This window comes from Artibeus jamaicensis, unplaced genomic scaffold, assembly GCF_021234435.1.
Source record: "Artibeus jamaicensis isolate MK-2021 breed Jamaican fruit bat unplaced genomic scaffold, CSHL_Jam_final contig_391, whole genome shotgun sequence".
NCBI classification, from domain to species: Eukaryota; Metazoa; Chordata; class Mammalia; order Chiroptera; family Phyllostomidae; genus Artibeus; species Artibeus jamaicensis.
This window is the reverse complement of record NW_026521814.1, coordinates 4,995,889-5,022,429: the sequence shown is the minus strand read 5'-3', so window position 1 is coordinate 5,022,429 and position 26,541 is coordinate 4,995,889. Positions and strand designations below refer to the sequence as shown.

The 26,541-nt window shown below is 37.5% G+C and overlaps 1 protein-coding gene across 1 annotated transcript in view; it reads left to right on the top strand.

The window, feature by feature from the left end:
* The first annotated feature begins 3,573 nt into the window (after positions 1–3,573).
* Positions 3,574–26,541, top strand: part of LOC119047640 (sodium channel protein type 1 subunit alpha) — a 107,245-nt gene continuing 84,277 nt past the window's right edge. The window contains exon 1 of the mRNA XM_037143082.2: positions 3,574–3,788. The gene's annotated coding sequence lies outside the window, so the exon portion shown is untranslated. The remainder of the gene's footprint in view (positions 3,789–26,541) is intronic.

Sequence of the window (26,541 nt, the reverse complement as noted above, 5' to 3'; positions counted from 1 at the left end):
AGTATGGAATTTTCTCAGAAAAATAAAAATTGACCTACCTTTTGACCCAACAATTCCTCTGCTGGGAGTATATCCTAAGAATCCTAAAATATCAATATCAAAGAACCTATGCACCACAATGTTCATAGCAGCACAATTTACAATAGCCAACATTTTTATTCTTTGACACTGGAAAAATAACAGAAAGGAAAGATTATATCTTGATAAATTAATGATACGCAAAGATAAGTAAAATGAAGAGCTTGTTCCACAGAGTTTATAACTGGGGAGGCAAATATGCACACAAAACTCCCAGCACAAGGACAGAGGAGACAAGTGCAACAGTATGACAAAGGAGCACGTAATAAAGTTTCATGTAAATTTAACTTTTGCCAACCTTTATGAATAAGTGATTTGAAGTGTACACTACACTAATTTTGTAACAATCTCACATTGTGCTTTTATGCCAGGCCTTGTGTGAGGACAATTTAAAGTTAGAAGTATTGCCAGACTGCTTCGATGTGACGAATGACATGTCAGTGTGGTGAGCTATCCAGCTGGTAAACATGCTGTTTGTGCAATGGCTGGGATATTGGCCTTTTTTTGTTCTGAATCTGGATCAGAACAGCCATTTATTCTCTGATGCCTAATGATTTCAACTTAACAAATAACCATATTTCACAAAATAAAATGGATTCTACCTACAGAGAAAACAAGAAAGGCATTAGAGAAAAAGAATACACTACCTAAAACATTGTCGAATTTTCTATGTACAGATAGGGGGAAGGTCTGTCAGGAGAAGTGAAGACTGTGAACAAAGACACAGAGGTGGAAGGGGGTGTGGCATTGAAAGCAGCTCGCCTTTTGATTGGTCTGAAGTGTCAGAGTAAACTCTACAGTGGAGGGATGTCAATCTGGGTTCTTCACTGAGGCACCCTCAGTATCTGGAAAGGTGGCTGACATATAGCAGGAACTTGAGGAAGTAAATAAATGAGGTGCCGGATGCCCCCCAAATGAGTGGCATTTGATAGTGTTCAAGGGTGAGGGCTTTTGGATTCCTGCCACGAATGAAATGGTGAGGACTCAAGTGGGTAACAGACACCAAGTTCAATGAAGCAAAAATGAGGTTTATTTTTGACTACCATGGCACCCCAAATCAGGAAAGCATCTGGATCTTGAGAAGGACAGGAGCCAGAAATAGGAAGTCACCGAGTTTCCTGGCTCTTTTTGTCACTACTTCTTCCATACCTCCAAGATTCCTTTCTCTCAGTGCCCTCGCCCACCTAATCCTGAGTCTGCACTGAGAAGGAAAGCTGGACCCTATGGCTACTAGAATCACATGCAGCAGTCCTCTCTGATTAGGTTGGGTGGTCGGACACCCCTCCTGCTCAGGTCCTCTCTAACCTGGAGCACAGGTTCATCTCTGGGGATCAGAGATGGAGAGCTGTAGAGAAGACTGTTAAGGAGCAGACGCTAAAAAAACAGGCCTGTACTAAGCGATTGGAAGGCATTAAAGCATGTGGTGCAGGGTATTCTTACTTTTTATCTCATATGTTCAAACCCTGAGTACTATTTCCATGAAATGTGTTAGTCTAAAATTTTTAGAAGATGCATGTTCACGTATTTCCCATTTCTTCATCTCTACATCCTGATAATAATTTACCAAATATTGGTCACCTGTCTCTCTAGTTGCTTTCGAAACTGCTCTGACTGCACCAAAGATTGAGCAACACCACTTCCCAGACACTGAATAACTTTAATTACTGTGTTCACGCTACCTTAATTGGCCTTTGTGAAAGTGTGGAATTTTTTTATCTGGAACAGAAAATGATTGCTTAATTTCTTTTATATATAAGAAGTTGGGCCATGAGTAATTATAAACAAGAGTTAGTAAATGTTTTACAAACATAGTAATAAAAATTACATTCCTGCAATTCTAGAACAAAAAAAAGGTAGATTTTTGAATATGTTGCAAAGAACTATTGATTTGGGGACCAAGAACCGTAGTTTTACTACTTTACAAACTCTATGAGTTGCCTTGGGTCTTACTGATAAGGCTGAAAAAACCTAAGAATTCTCAATTTTACAATGGAAATAGCTGTAATACTATTAATAGTAATTATCATACAATCCTATAGTAAAAAAAGAAAATATTGAAAATGATGTCATTTAATAAATGGTAAACTGGCCGTAACCAAAGGGGATGGGGGAGAGGGATAATAGGGGGTAACAGAGGAAGGGTCTCCAGGAACATGTGTAAAAGACACACAGACAAAGCCAAAGTGGGTAGGTTAGAGGTTGGAAGTGGAGATGGGTGGAGCAAGGGTGTGGTGGGGTGAAAATGGAGACAGCCATTCTTGAACAACAATTAAAAAAAAAACACAGTTAATAGTCCTGGCTGATGTGGCTCAGTGGATTGAGCACCAGCCTGCAAAACAAAAGGTGGCCAGTTCAGTTCCCAGTCAGGGCATATGCCTGTGCTGAGGGAAAAAAAAAGGTCAAACACATGGAACAATGGTTAACAATAAGTATGTTAGGTAGAAAACAACCAGGATAAAATATTTACTACAAATTATTTCAAATGACTATCCACCTATGTTTAATGTTGCATTTATGCAGGACCAAATGTTAAAAACTCTTTCTGTTTTAAAGTACAGCATATAAAATTATATAACATAGAAAATGACTTTCAGTTTCTGGAATTATATATAGTTTCACATGGATTCTCCATTGTCTCCATGATATATATCGCTTCCATAATTCTATCAAGAGTTAATACCTAATTGTATTCAAAATGTGCTTACTAAAACATGTTATTGTAATTAAGCTTGAGGTCATGTCCACAAGATAGGGAGATATATTTTGGTAAAAGTTAATAAAACCATAGATAGTGGGGAGGTAGTCTTGTTTAACTTCTAATTGGAGATGAAGATAATGGAGAAAATGTAAGTTTTCACAGAAGAGTTCATTGACTGGCCCAAAGGCAGATGGTAATTGCTGTTGAACTTGAAGTAAAGCTCCCATCTTCTCACTCTGAGCTGTTCACTACAGCACAGAGCCTGATATTTAAACACAATATTAAAAATGAGAAAAATTTTAAGGTTTCCAATGGCGAACCATAAATTTGTAATAAAGGGCCACCTGAGTTTTTCTGGTGGAAAAGAAACACAAATAAAATTTTATTCACAAATTCTATAAATTATAAAGATTCATAATAGGAATAAAGTAATACTTTTAAACAAAAATAACATGGAAAAACAACACAAATTATTTGCTATATTTGAAGATATCAAAATTTAGTTTTCAACTTTTTAATCTTTGAGTCACTAGGTGTTTGATATGATAGTCCAGTTAGGACTGAAGGAGAAACCAAGAGGGAGGAATGAGAGAGCGAAAGGGAAAGGGGGGCCTAAGAGAAAAGAGAAAGAACAGATAAACGCTGCGGCCGAGGAGAACATATTTAACGTTGGGCCACTAGATGGTGATATAATGCAAGGTGCTACCTCGACTTCTTCCTCTTTTTTTTTTTTTTTAAACAAGCTATTTGCTGATTTGTATTAGGTACCAGAGAGTGAGGCCAGGATGAAGCCGAGAGGAGACTGCAGAGGTCTCTGGTGCATGTGTATCCGTGTGCCTGTGTGTATTTCTGTACGTGTGTTCTGTCCCGGTGAGACTGCAGCCCTTGTAACTACTTGGTCACCTTTTGCAAGAAGGAATCTGAACAATTGCAACTGAAGGCACATTATTATCATCTGGTCTCTGGAAGATGCAGTTCCTCACTGCAGATGGGTAATTTTCCTTTTTATCAGGTAAGCTATCTGGTTGTTTCTTTGCGATGTTAGACATATTCATTCCAGTTATTCCCTTGGAAAAGGGGCCCATGAAAATACATTTTGGGCAAAGCAGGAAGTCCATTTTTGTCTGCGAATTGTAACCATCTATCCCCCTCCTCCCTCTCCCCTTTCTCCTCCTTTTCCCCTCCCCCTCCTCTCCCAACCTTCTACTATCTGAAATCAGGTTTGTTTTGCAGTTCAGCATTTTGATACCAGATGCAATTCTTTGGCTTGAAATAGCTTGGAACCTGGCCAGATCATGCCTTTGCTTGCTTTGAACCTTATTCAAGGTCTCCTTTTGAAGCCCCCTCCTTCACTGGTGCTTTAGAACTGGACTAGCTGTGAATAGAGGTCATAGTGTTCTTAGGTAGGGAGCAAAAATTAGATCTCTGTGTTCAGCCCAGGAAGAGACGGCAGTGGGGTTGCTGCTGGATCCTAGCATTGCAGGGGTGTTTAGCCTCCTCAGGCAGAGGCTGGGCTTTTGAGGAGAAATGCCTCATGGCTTGGGCAAGACAGAGCCAATGATTTATTCCCCCTAACTCCAACTGACCATGCTTAAAAAAAGAGAGAGTTTGAGGGAAGTGGGCAAGAATCTTTCTTTTGTAGAATGCTAAATGGGAGATATTGAGTTACTTTTAATTAGACAGAGGTCACTGTCAGCAATGATACTGCAGATGCTGTTCCGTTCCCAGTGTGAACCGTCTTGGTTTTCAGACTGGCACAAGAAATGCCTCTGGGTGGACAGGAGGCTTTTTTAAAGGGCTTCATTATCATGGATTCCCTCCCTCCTACCTGTTTGAGGCGTGTGGTTAACGCCACCCTGTACCACATTCGCTTCTCATATTTCTTATTGTTCCCTTCAGCTCCTCACTGACGGGCATCACTCCTCTGTAACAAATCCGTCCAAAGAGGGTGGTTAGGGCTTTTTACGTGTCTGAGGAAACACCTAAAGCCAAGGCAGGGTACCGTTCTGTTCATATGTGCAGGTGACTAAATATTTCTGGGATGCAGTAGCAAACTTGCAAATTGCCAGCCACTGTTGTTATTACACTTACAAAATGTGGCTGCTTTTTCTATGGATTTACAGGTTCACGTGGTGTTTCCGATGCGCTAGTGTAGTAACAGAACACATTTCTCTATAAAACACTTTAAATCCTCCCAAGAGGATGTTGCCAAACAGAAATAGGAAAATTCCGTGCTGAGGTTGGTGATTCCTGCTTTAGGAGCAGTGGGTAGCTTACCTTTCCTATTTGCTGCAATACCTGGCATGCCAGGGTGATGCAACTGGAGCTTCTGCACGTTCCCCGGGTGTCTGACGCTTTCTCTCCCCTCATCTGGGCATTTGGGAAACAGGATAACTGTGGGGAAAAACTCCTGCAAACCTTCCTTTCATGGTGGTTGCTTCTGAAATTCCTATCAAGCCATCGCACACACTCCTCTCTAGGAGCAGTGTTGCAATTCAGGCCTTCCACAAAGCTCCTTGAAGAGATTTTTAGATGGTGTCTATTTTAGGAACATAATGTGTAGACAGGAATGGATGGCCACAGAGATTTACGGAAAACAATTTAGTGGAGAGGGTGAAGTAACATTATACACCGCTAGAACGGAGCCGAGTGGCTGGTTATGTATTACACCAACCCAGCAAAGGAATTAGTTTCATTAAACTCACTGCAACTCATTTCAGGACTTTTTTTCTTCCCACTTGACATTGTCCTGTTTTTCCAAATATCTCTTTAAGCAGCCAGTGCATCCAGAATGTTCATACTGGTGATTTTGCAGCCGATACTAATAGTCTCCATTTACTTGGCCCCACTTGCTGTGATATTTTCTATCTGGAGACTCATTTATTAGGACAGTTTCCCTTTAAGACATGGTTGAGAGGGTTTCTCCATTATGGGAGGGGAGAGGAAGGCACAATTGGAGGCCTAGCTAATTATACAGTATCCAGGAAGGCATTGGGGGCAGGATTCTGCCTTACCAAGCAGAGATACCAGAGTGAAGGAACAGACTAGAGCCCCAGAAGTAAACTCTTTGGCCACCAACAGAGGAAAACTCTGGAATTTCGCAGAGGAGCCCAGTAACAAACTCTGTCTCCTTGTGTAGAGGGCACTGTCAAGGAATCCAGAGATTCAGGGAGAGAAAAAGCACATCCTCTGGGGATTGAGGGGAAACCTGGGGCTTGTTTGGAGTTATCCCTAACACTTTACAGACCAGACAGTCCTCACCAGTGTATACTGGTATATGCTTGACACATAATGGCATCCCTCCAAAATTTAGCCTCTGGGGCCCATACCAGGTATCTTCCTCTGTGTAGTTGAAGAGGCCAATCCTGTCACTTCCTCCCTGTAAGTACCAAGACATGATCTTCCAGCTACCAGGGAAGGGGAGAGGCTGAGAAAGGAGAGGAGTGAGGGAGAATGGGAATCAGCAATGAAGCTCTTGCAATCTTCAACTCAGGTTCAATGGGGCTGTGATTGTGAAGTGATCACTGCCCTTTGAAATTCTGATTAGTCAATTAAGGACATTTCACAGCTCAGTTTAGATTACATTGGCATAGGGTAGAGGTGGGGAAGAGTTATTATGAGAGTAACTGTGGCCAGAAAAATAGTGAAGCCATATTCCCCCCGCACTGCTTTTCCAACTTTTGGGGGCCATGTTTTGAAGTTCACATTATTCATTATTTTATATAACAAAAATATATATAGCATTTATTTGGTACCAGCCACTATTCCAAGCAGCACTTACAAATATTTGCTCATTAGTTTATAGATGAGGAAACCAAGGCACAGGGAGGTTAAGTTAACTTGCCCTTGGTCAGACAGTTTATTAGCGTCTGGCTGCCACGTCTGAGCTCCTGCCGGTCCTGTCACCAGAGTGATGGTAGAGACACCGCTGGCTTAGCCCTGACTCTCAGGACTCAGCTTGGTGTACTCTGTACCTGGCGGCTGTAATTTCATCTGTTTTCTTACATGCTGCAAATTGCAAAATACTTTGGTTTAGAATGATTTCCCTAAATCTACTATATTCATTCATTAAAAAGAAATAATAAGTGCCCTCCTAGAGTAAAGGACAGTCCCTAGCTACTGGAATATGGTAAACAAAATTCCTGCCCACAGGGTGATTTCAGTATAGTGATAGAGGTAGGCAACAGACAAATCGATGTGTAATGAAATAATAGTGAATATATGTTCTTTGAAGAAAAATGTAGCAGGGGTAAGGCAATAGTGAGGGCAGGAAGGAAGACAATGTTACTGGACTAAAGAGGTCCATTTGTCTACTCACCTCAAAGCTCAGTAAGACAAGAACAGAGTTTGCAGCACAGAAAGTAAGGGTTTGCTTTTCAGAAGTGGTCCAGGCCAGAAGACAGGTGAGCTCATGCTAATGACCTGACTCCCGAGGGGGTTCCCCTTCCCCTTCCCTGGGATGAGTTAAATCATTTATCCTGGTGACTAAGGGACTTAGGGTCATGCTCAGGTCATGCCTGGTGGGCACTACTGCCTGGTGGGCACTAGCGTGGGGGGTAGTTGATAGGTGCATCTGGCCCTGATGTCAGCCATGACTTCTGGTTTTGCCGCTTCTCTGGGCCTGGAGCCGAAACACAACTGAAGCCATCTCCAGGTTGACTGAAGCTCTGTCCCTAGGGTGAACAGACCTCAGGCTGTGTTCCTGAGATTGTTTGATGTGGGTCAGAACTTCATTGTCCTGAGGGATCAATATTTAAAGAAGGGGACATACAAGGGAGAGGGAGGCAGGTGAGTGAGTGTGCCAGATGAGGCCAGTTTGAATCACAGGGAAAGGAAGGAGAAAAGGTCAGAAATGAATTTTCTATGCTGTTACAAAAAATGCTATTTAGGAGGCGCAGAAAGTCATTTTTTAGCTGAATGAGGTGAGAGAAGAGCATTCTGGGCAGAGAAAAAGGAGGAAACAGCAAGGCCCCGAGGGGCACCGCGTCTCACGGGTATACGGAATGGCACCTGTTTTGTGAGCAGTCACGAGAGCAGGCGAACAGGTGACTGGCCCGACCCGTGGAGTTGGTCTGTGTGCTCTAACTAATCCCGGCTTTTACAAAAAACAAATCCAGGAGCAATTTAAGCCTTATATTTAATGGTGACAAGTTCCTAGGTTTAAAAAAAACCAGTCATTTTCACACACAAAGTTTTAACAGTTTTTGTAAAGTTCTTTAAAAAGTGCTACGATTCCTGGAATACAGTGAAACAAACTGAAAAGTATTTAAAAGACACTGTTGATGAGAAAAGTCTGCCTGAATGAAATTATTGATTAGATGGCTGCAATTAATCAGTCGAAATAAAAACAACCCCCGTGACCCAGTTGGTCTTATTTGCGCTGGGGGACTCAGCCTGAAATGACTGAACGGAGAAGGCTTAGAGCACAGCAGATGCTGAGGGTGGAAACCAGTTTGTTATGTCCCCTGGAGTGGCTGGGGCCCCGCAGGCCTGACCTTTATGTCTATTTAATATGTTACTAGGCCTGACCTAACATGTTTGTTCATATTATTAATATTAATTTGACCTCAAAGTAACATGGTAAAGTAAAAACATTAGCTTTCGTTTTTGTCTATATTAAACCTTTTCTTGTTATATTTCTGTTCATTCAAAATTTACATTGTAATTATTTTTTTAATCTTTTCTGGCTATTTGCTCCCACTCCTTCTCAGTTATCTACCAACCTGCTAGCTCTTATCCAGCAAATGTGAGTTACTATTCTAATTTAGACCTTGGGTCTTGTTTTATCCCTACAAGTGGTCAAAAGTCCTTGACCTTTCATAGGGCCTGTTCCTCCTTTGGTACTTCATCTACAATTTTAGCTTTAATTTTGATGAAGTCTCTATCATCTTCGGCTTTATTTATTTTCCTTTGTCACTTGTGTTTTTGATATTATGTATAAGAAACCACTGCCCAATCCAAAGACATGAAAATTTACTTTTATATTTTTTCCTTCAAGTTTTGTAGCTTTTCCTCTTACATTTAGGTCTGTGATCCATTCTGAGCCAATTTTTTTGTGTGTAATGTGAGGAAAAGGTCTAACTTCATTCTTTTCCGTATTGGTGTCCAGTTGTCGTAGTACTGTTTGTTTTAAAGGCTGTCCTTTCCCCATTGAATTGCCTTGTTCGCGTTGTTGACTGTGCCATATTTATGTGCATCTATGTTTTAGCAAGTTACTTCAGTAATACATTTATATGCCAGGTGCTAGGGACAACTGTATTATCTAGGAAAAGAGCTGTGATAGCCTCCTTTTTTTTTTTTTTGAGAATCTGCGTAGCTTTACAGTAAGAGAATATTGACCTAAATGCCCTTAACTGTTAAACACTTTTTTTGACCTAACTTCATGTCAAAAATTTTTGATTGAAATTATATTCATTTTTTACTGTACTGGAAGTTTAAGATGATAATGATGTGCTATTCAGTAATGAGCTAATTTTTTTTAGAGAAAGAGTACTAGTCATTTCTAAGAAATATCTCTACTGTATTATACCCGCTTTCCAAAACTTATACACATTATCCACATTCTTTTTGGTATACATTGCTAGTCTGCTTTGTTTCATAAACACCATTGGGGGAAACCATAGGACTTAACATAGAGAAATTCCATTCAAGTAGATCTGATTGTTTCATTAGCTTTCTGGGGCTGACATAACAAAATATCATAGAATGGATAACTTAAGAAATAGAAAAAATCCAAGATCAAGGTGTTTGCAGGTTTGCTTTCTTCAGAGGCCTCTCTTCTGTACTACTGATGGCAGGCAGCATCCTCAATGTGCCCTCACATATTTGTGTGTGTGTGTGCATTCCTAGTGTCTTTTTGTATCCAAATTTCCTCTTCGTATAAGGACAACAGTCAGATTGTAATAGGACCCACTCTAATGGCCTCATTCTACATTAATCACCACTTTAAAGGCTCTATCTCCAAATATAGTCACATTCTGAGATATTATGGGTTAGGACTTCGTCATATGAATTTTGAAGGGATTACAATTCAGTCCATAGCAGTTGTCTTTGGCTATACTTATGATTGCTAAAATAATGAGCATGAAGATTGAAACTGATAAGTCATTTTTTGTTGCTAGTAGAACTGTTGTTATACTATAGTGTTTCTTTATTATTTTATTACTCCCTCCCACTGGATAATATAGAGTTGTCTGTGTATTTGTTAATAGTCCACTGAAGGCAGTTAATTAGGTTTGTATTAAAGAGGCATGATGAATAACAGTGAGCAGAATTGAAATGGTAGTGACATTGAGATCGCTTATACACCTCTAATGTCATGTTTATATTTATAATCTATGATAAATTTACTGACCTAAGGCTCATATTTGTTTCAATGAGAAAAGTGACAAAACCATATAAAATATTGGGTAGTTGCGAGGAATGTGTAAATAAAATAATTAATTTCAAAGTATTTTAATAAGCAACTGAAACAGGTTAATTTAAACATAAGAGCAATGTTTAGAATGTTATTGCAGCTCAGACTTGAGGGCCTTAAAATCTAGACACTGGATATGGTAAGAGTAAAGAGTGCTGAGATAGTCAGGTAGCCTAGATTTTGGACGTTTTGGCAGTTTCTGCAAGGTGCTGTCATCTCCTGAGATGAATCATTTCTGTTGCTTTCGGGACTTTTTTGACAGTAAGGTTGAAAATTAGAATGCTAGGAAGTGAGTATCTGGTAGTCAAGTTTGGATTATGAACTTGAACGGGGCCCCTTCACTGATAGTCCCACCAAACTAGTTCCCCACGCAGGAAGAGTAATTCCACCCAAACAAAATTGAAAATAGTCTAAATACACAATGTTAGTAAAAATCAGCCTCCAGTTGAAAGCACTAAAAAACAAAAACAAACATACCTGTAAATACTAACAGGATGCACATAAATTTTTTAACTATATAAAATAAAACTAATCAAATTGACAACATCAAGTTATAAACTCACCAATGTTAGCAAATGGAATGACAAGAATGAATCAACAGTGTTGAGCCAGAGGAGGTAGTGTGGGGCAGTGAGGGTAGTCAGTGTATGGAGTTGCATTTGGAGATGTGAATTATCTGTGCCTAGGGTGTGGTGGGAGGAATCTGTGTGAAGGGAAGTAAATGGTTAACGACAAGGCTTAGATAACAATATCTGGCTTATTTTTAAGCAGTTATTAATAATTTAAGAAATTTTTAAAAATGTTGAATACACAAAAGAAACCAGAATCCAGGGTTTTTCATTACTTATTCAGAGAGAAGGGAAAACTAAGAGAATTCTGTTACACAAAAAAATTCCAATCTAAGAAAGTCAGTGAATTTGAAAACCCTGGAAAGGGTTCCTTTGAGGCTTGACAAATGCTACCAGGCAGCAGTTTTGATATTACCCTGGAATGTGATATGCCCTTTAAAAGGCCAGTGGTATTTTGGACTACATATGTCAGTTTTTTGGGACAAAACCAGAGAGGCAACAGCTGGTTTCAGGTCTTGAGTACCATAATTTTAGTGGTATCTGAGCCTTGGTATTTCAGGCATTGGGTGATTTGAGGAGTCTGAAAGATTGCACTCCATTTTTAAAAAGCATTTGGAGGATTGTAGATCAGCCTGTATGAATGAAGCCAAGAGTACCTTTTGAAGAAATTCCCCAAAAAAGGAAGTGTAAACACAGTGAGTAAGTTAAATAAAAGTAAGGGAAGAAAAACAAATAAGAGGGGGAATCTCCTAAAACTCTCTATGAATAAGAAAGAATTGAATCACAATTCTGTCTTCTCTGGGGCCAAACCTTATCTTACTGCCCTCTTTTACTCTTATTGTTTTTTCATTCTGGGGCATTTTGTTTTATTCTCTGTTTTGTTTTGTTTTTTTTTTTTCATTTCATTTCTAACTCTTCTTCTGCTCAGTTGGTTATGTACAAATTTTCTACAGTTGTATTCTCCCTATATTCATAGTCTTTGATGCATAAAATATATAACCCAAGAAATAAAAAATTATTAGCATGATTTCCACAGCTATTTTTCAAAGCATGGTCCACAGACCACCTTGAATTCCCTTGAAACCTTTTAGGGAGTTCATCACATCAAAACAATCTTCATAATTATACAAACACATTGTTTTGCCCTTTTCACTATGTTGGCATTTGCACTTATGGTGCAAGAACGCTTAAAACTTCCAGCCTTAATACCTTAACACTTGTCAAGATAGTGAAACCAAACCTAGTAATAGCCATGGTAGTCTTCACTGTCATTCACTCCCTGTACAAATAAGTCATTAAATTAAAAGCCAGTTTTACTAAAGAAATGTCTTGATGAATCAGTAAAACATATTAATACTATTTCATTTAGACATGCGAGTACACATTTTAAGTATTTTGTGTGCTGAAATGGAAAGTACACATAAAAAAATACCTGTCACATGCCAAAGGATGATAGTTGACTCAAAAAAAAACCAAAACAGAAAAATATGTGCAATTGTTTGAGGTGCATGCTGAGCTAGCTGCTTTTCTACGAGGCATGTTTTTACTTGAAAGAACGACTGACAGACAAATTGTGGTTATTCAGACTTGGTTATTTGGCAGATGATTTTTGTGAAAATGAATGAAGTGAGCCTGTAGTTAAGAAAAATAATGGACAGTATTTGTTACCAATGAGAATGTTTGAACTCTTAAGAGAAAAATGAGAGTTTTGGAAAACTTGTATCTGTCACCATGAGCTCAACAGCTTCTCAAAACTCAAAGGATATTCTGACGCCATTAAGAGTGATGTTAGCAGATGGATAATGAAATAATGAAATATTTCAACATTTCATAGATCTGCATAATTTAGTCAACTGATATTTTACAAATGAGCAATGGATAATGATACAAAATCATGCATGGATAATAGATCCATTCAAATGGCAACATAAATTAATAAATATTAGTGTAGTAGAGATGAGTTTATTGATTGTTTTACAAATTCCACTTGACTAGTTTTGGTAGACCATCAGAAATGACTATTCTCAATTATGTGAAAAGGCTATTAAAATTTCTCACCTACATATCTACGTGATGCCAGATTTTCCTCAACAAATGTTAATCATAATAGAATGAATGCAGAAACAGATTTAAGGTAATAGTAATTTTATAAAGAATAATCAGCCCTAGCTGGTGTAGCTCCGTGGAATGAGTACAGGCCTGTGAACCAGAGGATTGTGGTTCAATTCCCAGTTGGAGCACATGCCTGGGTTGCAGGCCAGGTCCCCAGAGGAGAGAGGCAGCCATACATTGATATTTCTCTCCTTCTCTCCTTCTCCTCCCCTCTGGAGATAAATTTTTAAAAAAGAATAATCATTCTTGACTTCATTCAGATGTTGTCATCATTATTTTTACAAAATTCTCAACTTCTTGAAACCTTAAGAAAAGTAATGGATAAAGATCAAGATACTCTCATAAAAAAAAGTAAGGGAATCAAATAATTATCACTGCTGACATGATTATCATTGTGGTGTTAGCTTGTTTTATAGTTCAGTGCTTTTTAGTGTATTTACAGAGCTGTACAGCCATCACTACAACTTGATTTCAGAACATGTCCATCGAGCTGAAAAACAACATAATGCCCATTTGTAGTCGCTTCTCACTCCCATTCTCAGCCAGGGGCACCATCATTTAATTTGTCTCTATACATTTGCCTTTTGATATTTCATATGAATGGAATCATGCAATACTTCGTCGCTTGCATCTTGCTTCTTTCACTTATTAACATATCTTTGAGGCTCCTCTGTGCTGCAGCATGTGTCAGTACTTCATCATTTTTAGTTGCCCAGCAATAATTCATTAGGTGGGCATAATGAATATTTTGTTTATCCATTCACCAATGAATGGATATTTGGGAGGTTTCTACTTTTTGCCCATTATGAATAAGGCTGTATGAATATTCCCATATGAGTTTTTATATGTATGTATATTTTCCTTTCCCTTGGTAATTTCAGGAGTGAAATTACCAAGTCATAGAATATACTTATGTAAGATTGTGAGAAACTGCTAAAGTGTTTTCCAAAATGGTTGTACCACTTTACATTCCCACCAGCAATGTATGAGGGTTCCAGTTTCTCCACATTCCCAACAGCATTTGTTATTATCTGTCTTTTTGATGATTGTAATTCTGGTGGGTGCAGTGTGGTATCTCACTGTGGATTGTTTTAGTCCTCATCCAAGGATATGTTTGTTGCTTGTATTTACTTTTTATTTTTTCTTACTGTTGAAATTTACAGATATCCCCCACTTTTCCCCTTTTACTTCCTCCACCAAGCCCCTGCCCCACCAAGCCTTCACCACACTGTTGGCTTTGCCTATTGGCTGTGCGTATATGCATATATGTTCTTTGGCTAATCTCCTCTAGTACCCTCTCCTTCCCTCCCTTCTGAGATCTGTCAGTCTGTCTCATGTATCTATGCCTCTGGTTTTATTTTGTTCATCAGATTCTACATATGAGTGAGATCTTATGGTATTTGTCTTTCTCTGGCTGGCTTATTATGCTTAGCATAATATTCTCTAGATCCATCCGTGCTGTCACAAAGGGTAGGAGATCCTTTTTTCTGCTGCGTAGAAATCCACTGTGTAAATGTACCACACCATTTTTATCCACTCATCTACCGATGGGCACTTAGGCTGTTTCCAGATCTTGGTTATTATAAATAACACTGCTATGAACATAGAGGAAGGGGGAGAGACAGAGACAGAGAAAAACAGAAACATTGATTTTTGTTTTACTTATCTATGCATTCATTGGCTGACTCTTGCATGTGCCCTGATTGGTGATCCAACATGCAACCCTGGAGTATTTGGAGGGCGCTCCAACCAACTGATCTACCCAACCAGGGTATTGCTCATATTTTTCAAATAATGTTATAGGTTTAGCTTTCATATTTATAACAATGGTGTATTTTGAACTAATTTTGTATGGTGTTATGCATGGTTCCAAATTCTTCCTTTTGCATGAAAATATCTAGTTTTTCCAGCACCAATTTTTGAAAAATTATTTTCCCATTGAATTGTCTTGGTATCTTTTTTGAAAACTGTTGACTAATGTTCTATTAGTTGCTAATCAAAACCTCAGATGATAATAATTCTTATCACAGTTGTATTTTCTTATCTATTAAAAAATAAATCAGAATAAGAACCATTGCTACTTCCATATGTGTGTGCGTATCAGATGTCTAAATATAAAAAAAAAACTATTTGGTCACTATAAAATTGAGACCCTCCAATAAATTATCCATTTCACTATACAATATCTTTTACTCTAAAATGTTCTGTATTTTAGCTTTTGATTTTGTCATAGCTGTTGGAGTTTAAACTATTGTTTTTTTGAACTTTATTGATTAATTTAGCAACTATTTATTGCATGCCTTTCTTGAATAAAGCACTCTTCATAAGGGAGAATAAAGATGTATGCTGCTCTTGAAGTGCTCATGGATTAAAACAGAAAATAAAACATTCAAAGGTAAATATAATGGGAGGTAAAAGTTAGGTAATGTGAGAGTTGCAGGTGAATGTTTATTCATATTTAAAGATGATGTGCTCTTTGTTTTGGAAAAATGCCAGTAGATGAAGGGATTAACAGTCTATATGACAGCAAATTTGGATCCATATTGGGCTGTAAAAGTAGTTAAGGGGTTCACAAAGAATAAGCACTAAGTATCTGATTGATGAAATTAAATGAAATATATGTAGCTGTTAAGTAGTATGGTCTGTGATAAAAATAATTATGAACAACAATATTCATTGTATAAGTGTTCTCATTCTCAAAGTCTCTGGAACATAACCTAAAATCAAGAATTGAATACAAAAGTTTTTGAACATCCAAATATTTTTTCATATTCCTTGGTTCAAAATGAAGTCTAGGTGACCTCACGTATAATTATTTTTCAATGGATTCCCATTAGAAGCAGGTCTTTCAAGCCCTGGCATTTGGAAAGAGCAAAGTAGTAGGGAGTAGAAGTTGAGGCAGAGATGGATGAAGATTTCTAGAATTAGGCATTCCCTTCTAGGCAAGAAGAGAAGAAAACAGCTAAAAGTTGAAGCAAAATATCATTAGTGTACACTTGTAAGTTATTAAACAACAAGACAGAAAAAGTATATAGTATTTTTAGGAAACTTCTGTCAGTAATTGTAAAAATATAATGTTTTGTTCTAGTGATAAACTTTATGAAAAGGCAACTTTGGGGGGTTGTCTTTGAGAAAAGTGATTAAAAGAGCTTTAGGAACATTGTCTTAACTGAATATCCTTAAATATCATAAAAAATAAGAAAGCAAAGAAAAATTACAAAAATCATACTTACATTGAAATTGATAGTCACCAAAAATAGTACAGATAAAAATCCCTATGTGTCTTGGCTGGACAGCTCAGCTGGTTAGAGCATCGTCCCCATACACTAAGGATGCAGGTTCAATCCTCAGTCAGAGCACATACAAGAATCAACCATTGATCAAAAGAAAGCAATGTGATAATAAAAACATAGAAAAAGTACAAAAATATACAACATATATGGAGACAGTTGATTTAAGCCCAAATAATTCAGTGATTACACTAAACATAATGTAATAAAAATTCCAATAAATTACAAAAATGTTGTAACAGAAATACCAAAAGAAAATAAAACTGACAAGAAACACACATAAAAGAGAACTGTTGAAAGCAAAAACTAAGAACCCATGTAACCCAAAAGAAAATAAAGCTGCTATTTTTGTACACAATATTTAAAAATAGAAGAATCTGGGACAAAAAGCATGAGTTTAATAAAGAAGCTATAATAATTTTTAATTTTTATGCATATAAAAATACCTTTACTATTTAAACAGAAAAAGAATGGATAGAAAAAGACAAATTTACAATCACAGTGGAGAATTTCAATGAATGGCATGAAGAAAAAAAGAGAAAAGGAGTGCAAAATAATCAGTGAAACTATAGATTTTCCATGCATCAAATGTTTCTTATTTATTTCACTTATGGTTTTAATTTGTGCATTTATCAAACACCTACTGTGTTCTAGGCAGTATGTGAGTTGTATGTCTAGTAGTGCAATTTTGATATCATAGAATTCTTCCTTGATTCCATCAAGTTTATATTTTATGGATAAAGTTGAGAGTTAAATAAACAACTGAATGAGAAAAAAAGAATCAACCAATAAATACATAAGTAAAGGGAAGAACAAATCAGTTCCTCTCTCTCTGCATCTCTGTCTCTCTCTCTTTCTCAAGTCAATCAATCAAACAATATATAAATTAAAATAATAGATATCACTTATCTGTGCTTCAGGGAAGCTTTTGCATATCTGTACATGGTCTTTCATCATTGATTCTGAACTTTTACACCAGAATTATGAAAGATCACCACACACGAAAAGTTAAACTTCAGCATCCATTGATGGTAACAATACACATTGACTGTCAAAAAGTTTTCTGTGAAAGAATTTGTATTATAAATACTACCATATATATACTTTTAAAAAAGATTATGGTATGAATGTACATAAGGCGTGTATTCAGTATGAAACAAAAGCAGGAGTGGGCATTATAGATTCTTGTGATCTTTAGACTAGCTCTGAACTTGACTTCCTGCAAACATTGGTCTGAGTCGCATTGCTGTTAGGTGATGTGCGAGTGATTCAGAATGGTTAACAATGATTTCATGATATCCTGGAGAAACATAGCAATTACACTTCATTGAAATCAATCCAGAGAATATTACTGTTGAATAATTTTTTACTGATCTAGATGTCAAAATAGACAATAAAAGTTTAAGTGGTATGAAGGAAATGATAGTAATAGATCTGAGGGATATAGGAAGCAGAATCACTTTGAAACCGTTAGAAACTGGTTCATTAAGCCAAAAGAGACTCTAGTGTGTAAAGTTAAGACAAAGTGTGGTGTATTGTAAATAAACAACATTATACAAATAACAAGATAATGGAAAACCTAGTCACAAGTTTGTGGAATCAACAAGGCCCTTGTGTTTAACAGGAAGTCAATAACAACATTGTTTCTGATTTATTGCAGGAAGAATGGAAGAATCATGGATTTTTTTACATGCAAAGATCAATTTTATCATTTCAATCTTTTTTAATGTCAAATTAATTTGTATAAAGACACAGGCTAAATTAAAAAAGGTATCCTATTACTAGAAGATGGCAGTCATTTGTACTAAGGAAAATGTATGCAAAATTCCAGCATCCTTTCTATGCTATTTTATTGCCATTTTTCTATTGGAGTGTCTAAGCAGATTAGTGACGTTGGGAAGAAATCAGAAAGGAGTAGATGAACAGTGCAAATGATTATATAGTATTCACGATACTGGATTGGTAAAGAGAGAACAATGGGAGACAACCCTACCTTTAAGTGTATGCAGGTTTGTCTCAAGGAGAATACGAGATTGCATCTTTTATCACTGGAAAGATAAGTCACTGGCAATGGGCATATATTGTAGCAAAGGAAAGCTTCATTTGATTTGTTTCTTTTCTACTTTCAAACATAATTTGATCTGAATTACAACATCAAATGCAGTATAAATTAAAATAATAAAGAATAATAAGCATGGCGAAGTTGTTGCCAGGTGCTCAGGTATAATAGTAAATTTTGTTGGACCTTGAATTTAGCTTTGCACTTCTAACCCCTAAAGGGACAGACAGGGTTGGGGAACATAGTGGGTTACATAGACCATTGTTTGCACAGGAAAGCTGGAGATTAAAGGGAGCATATGCAAGTCTCTGTTGGCCATCCATCCTCTAGTGTGTAACTTAGCATAGTTGCAGTTTAATAGTTTCTTTGGTGATTGACTGATTGGCCAATTGGTATTTAATGATCTTTTTTTATTTTTTGTTAAATTCTATTCTACTATACATATGCCTAGCAACTGTAGGCCCATGCCAACTGAATAGAAATTTCTGGTATTCTTACCATGTCCAACTTATTTTCTGGCCCCACTTTGAAACATCTAAAACACTAGATATTTTTATACCAAGATTCTTTGAATTTTGAAGTGCCATATTCTGAATGTTTGTCCTTATTTCTGCCAAAAGATTATATAACATGTAAAGCTGTGACTTTATGTGGAAAATAAATTTGGCACAATTTAATATTATGAGCACAACTTAGTGTCAGCTGCACTAAAAGTGGTTCTCTCTGGCAGATATTATACAAGATCTGAATTGATCATTTAAAAGAACACTTTCAACCACTCAACTCATTAAGTGGGTCAGAACTTCCAGGTGTAGGTTGCGCATCTGACAGACCTACCAGTATACCATTCTCCTCAAAATCAGTCACTCTCCAAATGACATTCTTTTTAATGTTTAAGGTGCAATATAATGGCTGCCTTTTTTCCTCGTAACACTTTTTTCCCATCCTTTCTAATGTAGAGAGAGCTCTGAGATTTCAACTAAATATTTGTCCAAGTGCTTGAAATTATATTAACAACTATTTTTGAGGAAGATTTGTCCTGGAAGGATTCTTTTAGACTACTATTATGAAAAAATAGATCACTCTATTTCTCAGTGAGAAAGCATCTATGAACAATAAATGATTAAAATAAAATATCAGCCTCACTGCCTGAATTTCTGGTTTTAAAATGAGAGCACTGAACTGTGGAACAATAAACCCAAATGCAAATGTCAAACTTCCCACAAACTCTCTGAGTGAGAATAGTGTGCTCATCTGTGATGCTTAACTATGTTGAACCTCCATTTTTTCCTCTGTAAATTAGTCAGTTAAAATCTAAGGACCTTTATGAATATAGCCTTTTTACATTTTAAAAAATTTTGGCCAGGGAACACTGATGGAATTTCAAGAACTAAAAAGACACTCAAGCCAGTATAAGTAAAATCGGTTATGTACTGTATGAATACAATCAGAAATCCCATTGACCAAAGCACAGCTAAGCCATGAAGAGCCTGAACAGGAACTGGGAAGTCAAAAACCAGATCAGAATAGCCCATTTTTTCTCAGTGGCTGCATATTGCTTTCTGTTTCTGCTTATCTCTCTTTTTCTGTTTTGGCTGGTGTCCTCTGCTTGCTCATGGCTAGGTATCACTTTCCCAGCCTCAACTTTAGATCACTCAGTTCAGATTCCCACAACATTCTGACTCACTCAGTCTTACTCCAGTGTAAATATTCTCCAGGAAGAGAATGGTCTTGGCTCAGTTAAGCTTAGGGATTGGTTCCCCTGTGGCGTGTCCTCATTTAACCTGTCAGGCTCTGGTCATGGAAATGGGATGGGAATGTGAGGGATATACACACTGTTGTCTAGGTTCATTTTTCAGTATGAGTTACAAATGGGGCACAATTTCCACAAATGTATGAAGGCTGGGAAGTGCCTAAAGTGTGTTCAATCATTCACATTTTATAAATGATGGAGTTGAAGGTGAGAGAGATCAAGAAGTTATTTTACTGTCACAATTTTATTAAGAATTAGAACAAAATTTGATCTGGGATGGTCTCATTGAAATGTAGTGATTGTACCACCAAACTTTCATCCGTAAGAAAATAAATCTCTGGGTCAAAAACAATCTCTTCTGAAATTTAAATGAATTGAATCATCAATTTATCTTTATGACTAAAGATAAATTCAAACCAATACTTGCATGAATTAACTAAATTCCTTAGGTACCAAAAGCTTGTCTTTGATATTTGTTAAGGATACTTCGCTCAGACCATTCTTCTGTACCATTGTTTCTCAATATTGGCCCATTGGTAAAGTACAGGCCCTGTGTCCTAACCACCTGGACGGACTGTGGGCCCCACTTCAGAGCTCTAACACCAACTCTTGGGGTGGGATCTTAGACTATGCATTTTCAAAAAGCTTCCCAGATGATTTTCATGGATGTAGTGGTTTATCGCCTCAAAGTTCAGTGTTTATTAGAAAAATGACCAGCAATATGACATATAATTTTAGTTCACAAGTATAAAAATCTACACTGAATTGCAATTTTATGTCACATTCTAGGATTTCTTTTCTTTAGATTTTATTTATTTATTTATTTATTTATTTATTTATTTATTTATTATTCTAGGATTTCTTCAAGATTTTATTTATTTAGCCCTGGCTGGTGTAGCTCAGTGGATTGAGCACCGACCTGCAGAACAAACAACCAGGGTTCAATTTCCGGTCAGGGCACATGCCTGGGTTGAGGGCCAGTTCCCAGTAGGGGATGCACGAGACACAACCATACATTGATATTTCTCTCCCTCCTGCCTTCCCTCCCCCTCTAAAGACAAATAAATAAAATCTTTTAAAAAAGATCTTTTTAAAAGATTTTATTTATTTATGTTTAGAGAGAGTAGAAGGGATGGAGAAAGAGAAGAAAAGAAATATGGATGTGAGAGAGAAATATCAATTGGTTGCCTTTCATATGCACCCCAACTGGGGATCAAACCTGCAACCCAGGTATGTACCCTGACCAAGAATCAAACTGGTGACCTTTTCACTTTGTGGACAACATCCAGCCAACTGAGCCACATTAGTCAGGGCACACTCTTGGATTTCAGAGAAAGGAGAATTTTAATCTAAATGAATTCTGAAAATTTTATTGTGGCTGTATGTTTTTGTTCTCTTTGTTTGGTGATAAAATGCGTGCTAGAATAAGATGGGAGAGAAATGATGTTGCTATCTTATGACCTGTGCACTGAGCAGATGGCCTAGGATAAGCCACTGATTATGAATTAATTCATTCATTCATTTAAAGAAACATTTATCAGACACAATGTGGCACACATTTTGGTTCTCAAATGTAATTATGCATATATTTTTAGGGGGGGGTTGGAGGAAAATATAGGACTCAAAAGATGGAGTTGATTTAGTTCTTATTGAATATTTGCACGATTTGCCTTTTCCTTAATGCTGAAGTTGTCTTTTCTCCGTCCTCTTTGGCGGAAAAACAAATAATGGAGCAGCAGTAAAAAGGGTCTTGACTTGCTTATGCAGCTGGCAAGATTTGTCAGTTTATGAAAATGCCCAGAGTGCTGAGTAATGGCTGAAAATGTAACAGGACAGTCAGCCCCTTCTCTGTAGCTCAGTCAATGTCTTCTACCAGGGCTATTTTGTCCCTAATGCTTTCATAGCCCTGTTTCTAAACTCAAAACGAACCTCAGACTAAATAAGGCATACAATAAATTTAGCACTCATTTCATTCTTCAAATCAGTAGCATCAAAGCTCCTCTTGTAAGGCCCTTCTGCTTTGGTTACTAGGTAGGTTAAAATATTTTAAAGTGCTATGTCTCTCATTTCTAAAACTTGCTAGACAATTTCCCAAGGTAAATAAATTCTTGTAGCCACTGTTTAAAGGAATTAATGTTAGATTAGTTGTATGGGCTTTAAAAAAATGAAAGGAAAAGAAAACCCCATTTTTGTCTTAGCTGAAAGCAAGCAGTGCCACTCCGGAAAGAAATGCTTCCTCTCCAGCTCCCTGCAGTATCTCTACGGCATCAGTGTGTGGCTGCAAAACTGTGCACCGTGTACCTTCCCCCACGAGGTGATCCGGTTAGTGCTTTCCCATAAAAATCATTGTTCAAAAGTGGACAAAAAAATAAAGATACAAGGCAGGTTAGCTCATTATGGTCTGACATGGTTCATGTAGCCTGTGGTGCAATAAAATGCTAGTATCTGAAGTAAAAGGTAATTGTAGTTTGAGTGACTTGGGTAAATTATGTTATCTTAAGCACAAATCTTAGAAAAATGAAATCTTAAACTTGGATTATTTGATTAAGAGTAACAAATATCAAGGTGAATTAACTAATAGATAATATAAAATATTATATTTTAGAATTTATAATATGTTTAGGAGATTTTGCTTAAAATATGAATTTTAATGAACAATTGTCCAAAATATTTGGAGGGCCCGTCAAGTACATACTACTCTTTTGGGTGTTATTGGAGGTAAAAAAAAAAAAAAAGATTTGTAACTATGTCAGATGGAACATATGTACAACATAGGTACATTTTATACAAAAAAGTCTGTCTCCTGCCCAGTGAGTAGTCAAGACAATACAGCTGACTCTTGAATAATGTGGGGTTGGGTGTACCAAACACCCCCTGCAATCAAAAATCCATGTGTAGCCCTGGCTGGTGTAGCTCAGTGGATTGAGCACAGGCCTGCAAACTAGAGGATCGAGGTTCAATTCCCAGTCAGGACACATGCCTGGGTTGCAGTCCAATTCCCAGCAGGGGATGCATGAGAGGCAACCATACATTGATATTTCTCTCCCTCTCTCCTTCCCTTCCCCTCTAAAGATAAATAGATTTTAAAAAATCCACATGTAACTTTTGGATTAACTACTTAAAACTTAAACTACTAATAGTCTGCTGTTGATAGGAAGCCTTACTAATAAACACTTGATTAATACGTATCTTATATGCTACATGTATTAAATACTGTATTGCATTGACTAAAGAATCAGTGTGTAAGTGGATCTGAGCAGTTCAAACCTGTGTTGTCCAAGGGTCGACTGCGGAACCTGTCGACTGTGGTAACTAAGGAAGAGTTCATGGCCGGCCTGTGTTTAAGGAAAGCTAAATATAGCCAGTCCCCATTTAACTTCTGGCTTTCGCTAGGAATTTATTGCATCACCTCTGAGACTGAAGGGGAAATATAATGGCTTTATCTCTCAAGAGTATGTAGGTTTATGATGTACACCAGTGTTTAAGAGTGTTTTTCTTTTTATTATATGACTGTCCAGGTTTAGCTGTTTCTCTTTCCTTGTGAAACTTGCATGTATAGATGGACCTACTGAGTCAAGAGTGAAGTGAAAAAATGAAAAAAAGAAAAAAGTCATGGATGTGGAAAGATGCACATCCAATCCTTAGAAGATAGTCTTACATTGATAATTTTTATAATAAAATAAACCTGACCAATTAACATGTGAGCAAACAGATATCATCCATGCCAAGAACTGGGTTTCCAAAACTGTCTATATGAAATTTCTGTTATAAAGGGAAAGCCAATGTTATGAATAAAAACATGATTATTTACACATATTGAAGCCATAACAAAATTAGTTAACTTAATTTGCCCTGTCATTTCATTTCTCCTTTCCTCCAGATATGCCTTCCAAAAAAATAAACTGTGGCTTCAGTGACTTTAGCAACCAATCAATTGGTAGATTAAGATTCAGGCAACCTAAACATATATGAGGTCTGCCCAGAAAGTTTCCAGCCATGTAATATGAAAAATAGAGACATTTATTGAAGAAGATAAAAGATACAAGAAACATTGTATATAGGACAATGACACCTCAGTCCACTTCATAGCAGGCACCTTGGGACCTTGCACAGTTCTTCCAGTTGCCACCAGCTACCCCATCTTATTTTCCTGAATTGAGCAATCTGAAATCTCTTCCCTTTCAAAGGTGATTTTAATTTTGGAAAAAGCCAGAAGTCACTGGGCACCAAATCCGGGCTGTCTGGGGGTTTTGCCAAAAAACTCTGCATAAGACGTGATGCATGAGAGGGCACATTGTCGTGATGAAGCTGCCAATCACCTCTTGCCCACAGCTGCAGCCTTCCAAATCATCCAAATAGTTTCTGGGGAGGAATGTTAAGATTAACTCAAAATTTGATGCAGAGTAGTTCTACTCACTCAGTCATTTTGAATGCAATAGCCACATAGTACAGGTGCTCACTCAATGGCATCTACTGTCCCCACCGACTAGTACAGTGACATCGTCATCATTCATCCAGGTGCATTCCAGTCCACTCTCCTCGGATGCCAGTTTACATCAGTGATTCTAAATTGTTCTCATTATAGTAACGATGCCTGGACTTTTTCCAGACAAACCTAGTGTTCCTAAAGAGCTCTGTCTAGCCATCCCTCTACCACTCTCCTGTCAAGAGACATTTATTGTTTCTGATGGGCCAGGAACTGCTCTGAGTCTTTTGAAATGGAACTAGGATAACACAGCTTCCTTTTTGACTTCAGAGGTGGGTTGATTGAGTTTTAACAAGTTCAGTGTACTTCGGAGGTAGCACAAAGACAGAGCTTTTGATGCTGAAACAACAACAACAAAAACTTCCATATTTTATCTAAGAACACTGCTTTAGTTACACACTGAAGTTCATAGAAAACATTATTATCAGTAGGTTCTTGTTATATTAAATATTTTTTTCATATATTGTTCCCTTAATCCATCAGACATAGAGCCAAAGAAGTCAAAGGTAGGAGTTTGGTTTGTTTCATGGTAACATTGAGTTTCTAACCACAAGCATTCATCTGGACACTGTGTGTATAGATGACAATGGAATTTCCACTACTTAGAAAGGAAGCTTTTCTACCTGGAAAGACAGCCCCCACTACGGGCTCCATGACCCAGTCGTAGGACATGCAAGCACAGTACTCGCCTAACCTTTGTAAATGGTGTTCTTCCTCTAAGTTTTATGCAGACTAATTTTTAATTGGCTCAAATAACCATAATTACCTACTCCTCAAAGAAAATGATTCTCTTTTAAAATGTGAAGTTGGATAGTTTCATTAGTTTATTATGATATCTTCACCATTTGTCAAAATCTGCTTGCCACTGTTATAACATTTACCATTATGTATTTTCAAAAAATAAATCCCACCACTGATTTCCCCTCATTATTTAAGCATGTCTTCAAGAATAATTCTGGAGTCCATGAGTTTTCTCTGGCACTACTACCTTACCCTTGATCCTCATTCCAGCCTTTTAGTCAGTCGCTCCGTGGTGTTTGTATAACTTTGTCAGAAAATGCCCACTAAAAAAATTCATCCACAGGTGTCCTTCCACTGAAATGAACCGTCCTTACCCAACGCCACACTCTTCCTCTTTCCACAAAAAAAGAAATCGGAGACCCTCAGTCTAACGCACTTGACCTACTTTGATACTGAGCAATAAGTTAAAGTAAGCAGCAGTCTCTTTAAAGTAATTAACACTGATGTGTGAAGGACCTGTATACTTCCCGGACAGAAAGAGGCCTGACGAAGGATCTGCTGTGACAGACACGCTGCTGGACATCTGGCGGTGCCTACTCCATACAAACCTGTGATAACCATCAGTTGGTGGGCACTCGGTCCAGATAGTGGGTGACTTTAACCAAGACCTGTGTATGACACTGGTTAAAGTTTGCAGCCTGAATTGTCCAGGCAACACTCACAAAAGTGAAGGGTGAAAATCATAAAAATAATTTTAAAAATAACTGAGACTTTAAGAACACTAATGCTTAGACATCCAGTAAAGATGCTATGGAAGAGGTACCATATTGTTCTCAGGAACGAAGTCTAATCATACGTGCCAGTCCTGAAGGGGTTTACACTCTGACTGCATTATTTCACCAAAATTGTTATCAAGGTAGGTAGTTCCAAAAGGGGAACATTACCAATTTTCTCTCAGTATCTCATATTTTTTCCTAGCCTATGTTCTTTTTCTCAATTTTATTTTTCAATTACAGTTTACATTCAGTATTATTTTGTATTAGTTTCAGGCGTTCAGGGTGGCAGTTAGATCATCACACACTAATGCAACTGCTGGCTCCTTTTTCCTTCAAGGGGAATTGTAACAAGTAAGCCTGTTTTTTTCCCTCCCATTATTCCCACAGTGCTAAAAGGACAAATGCTGACTCTAGCACTATTTCCGCTGGCTGCTACTTATAGCCACACGGCTCCCACTTCACCAGCCCTGCCGGCATAAGTGACTCACGTTGCTGAGAGAAGGCAGAAGGAGCAATGGCGTTCATTCTGGCCGTGTCTTTGTGGGGTCTATATTAAATTACT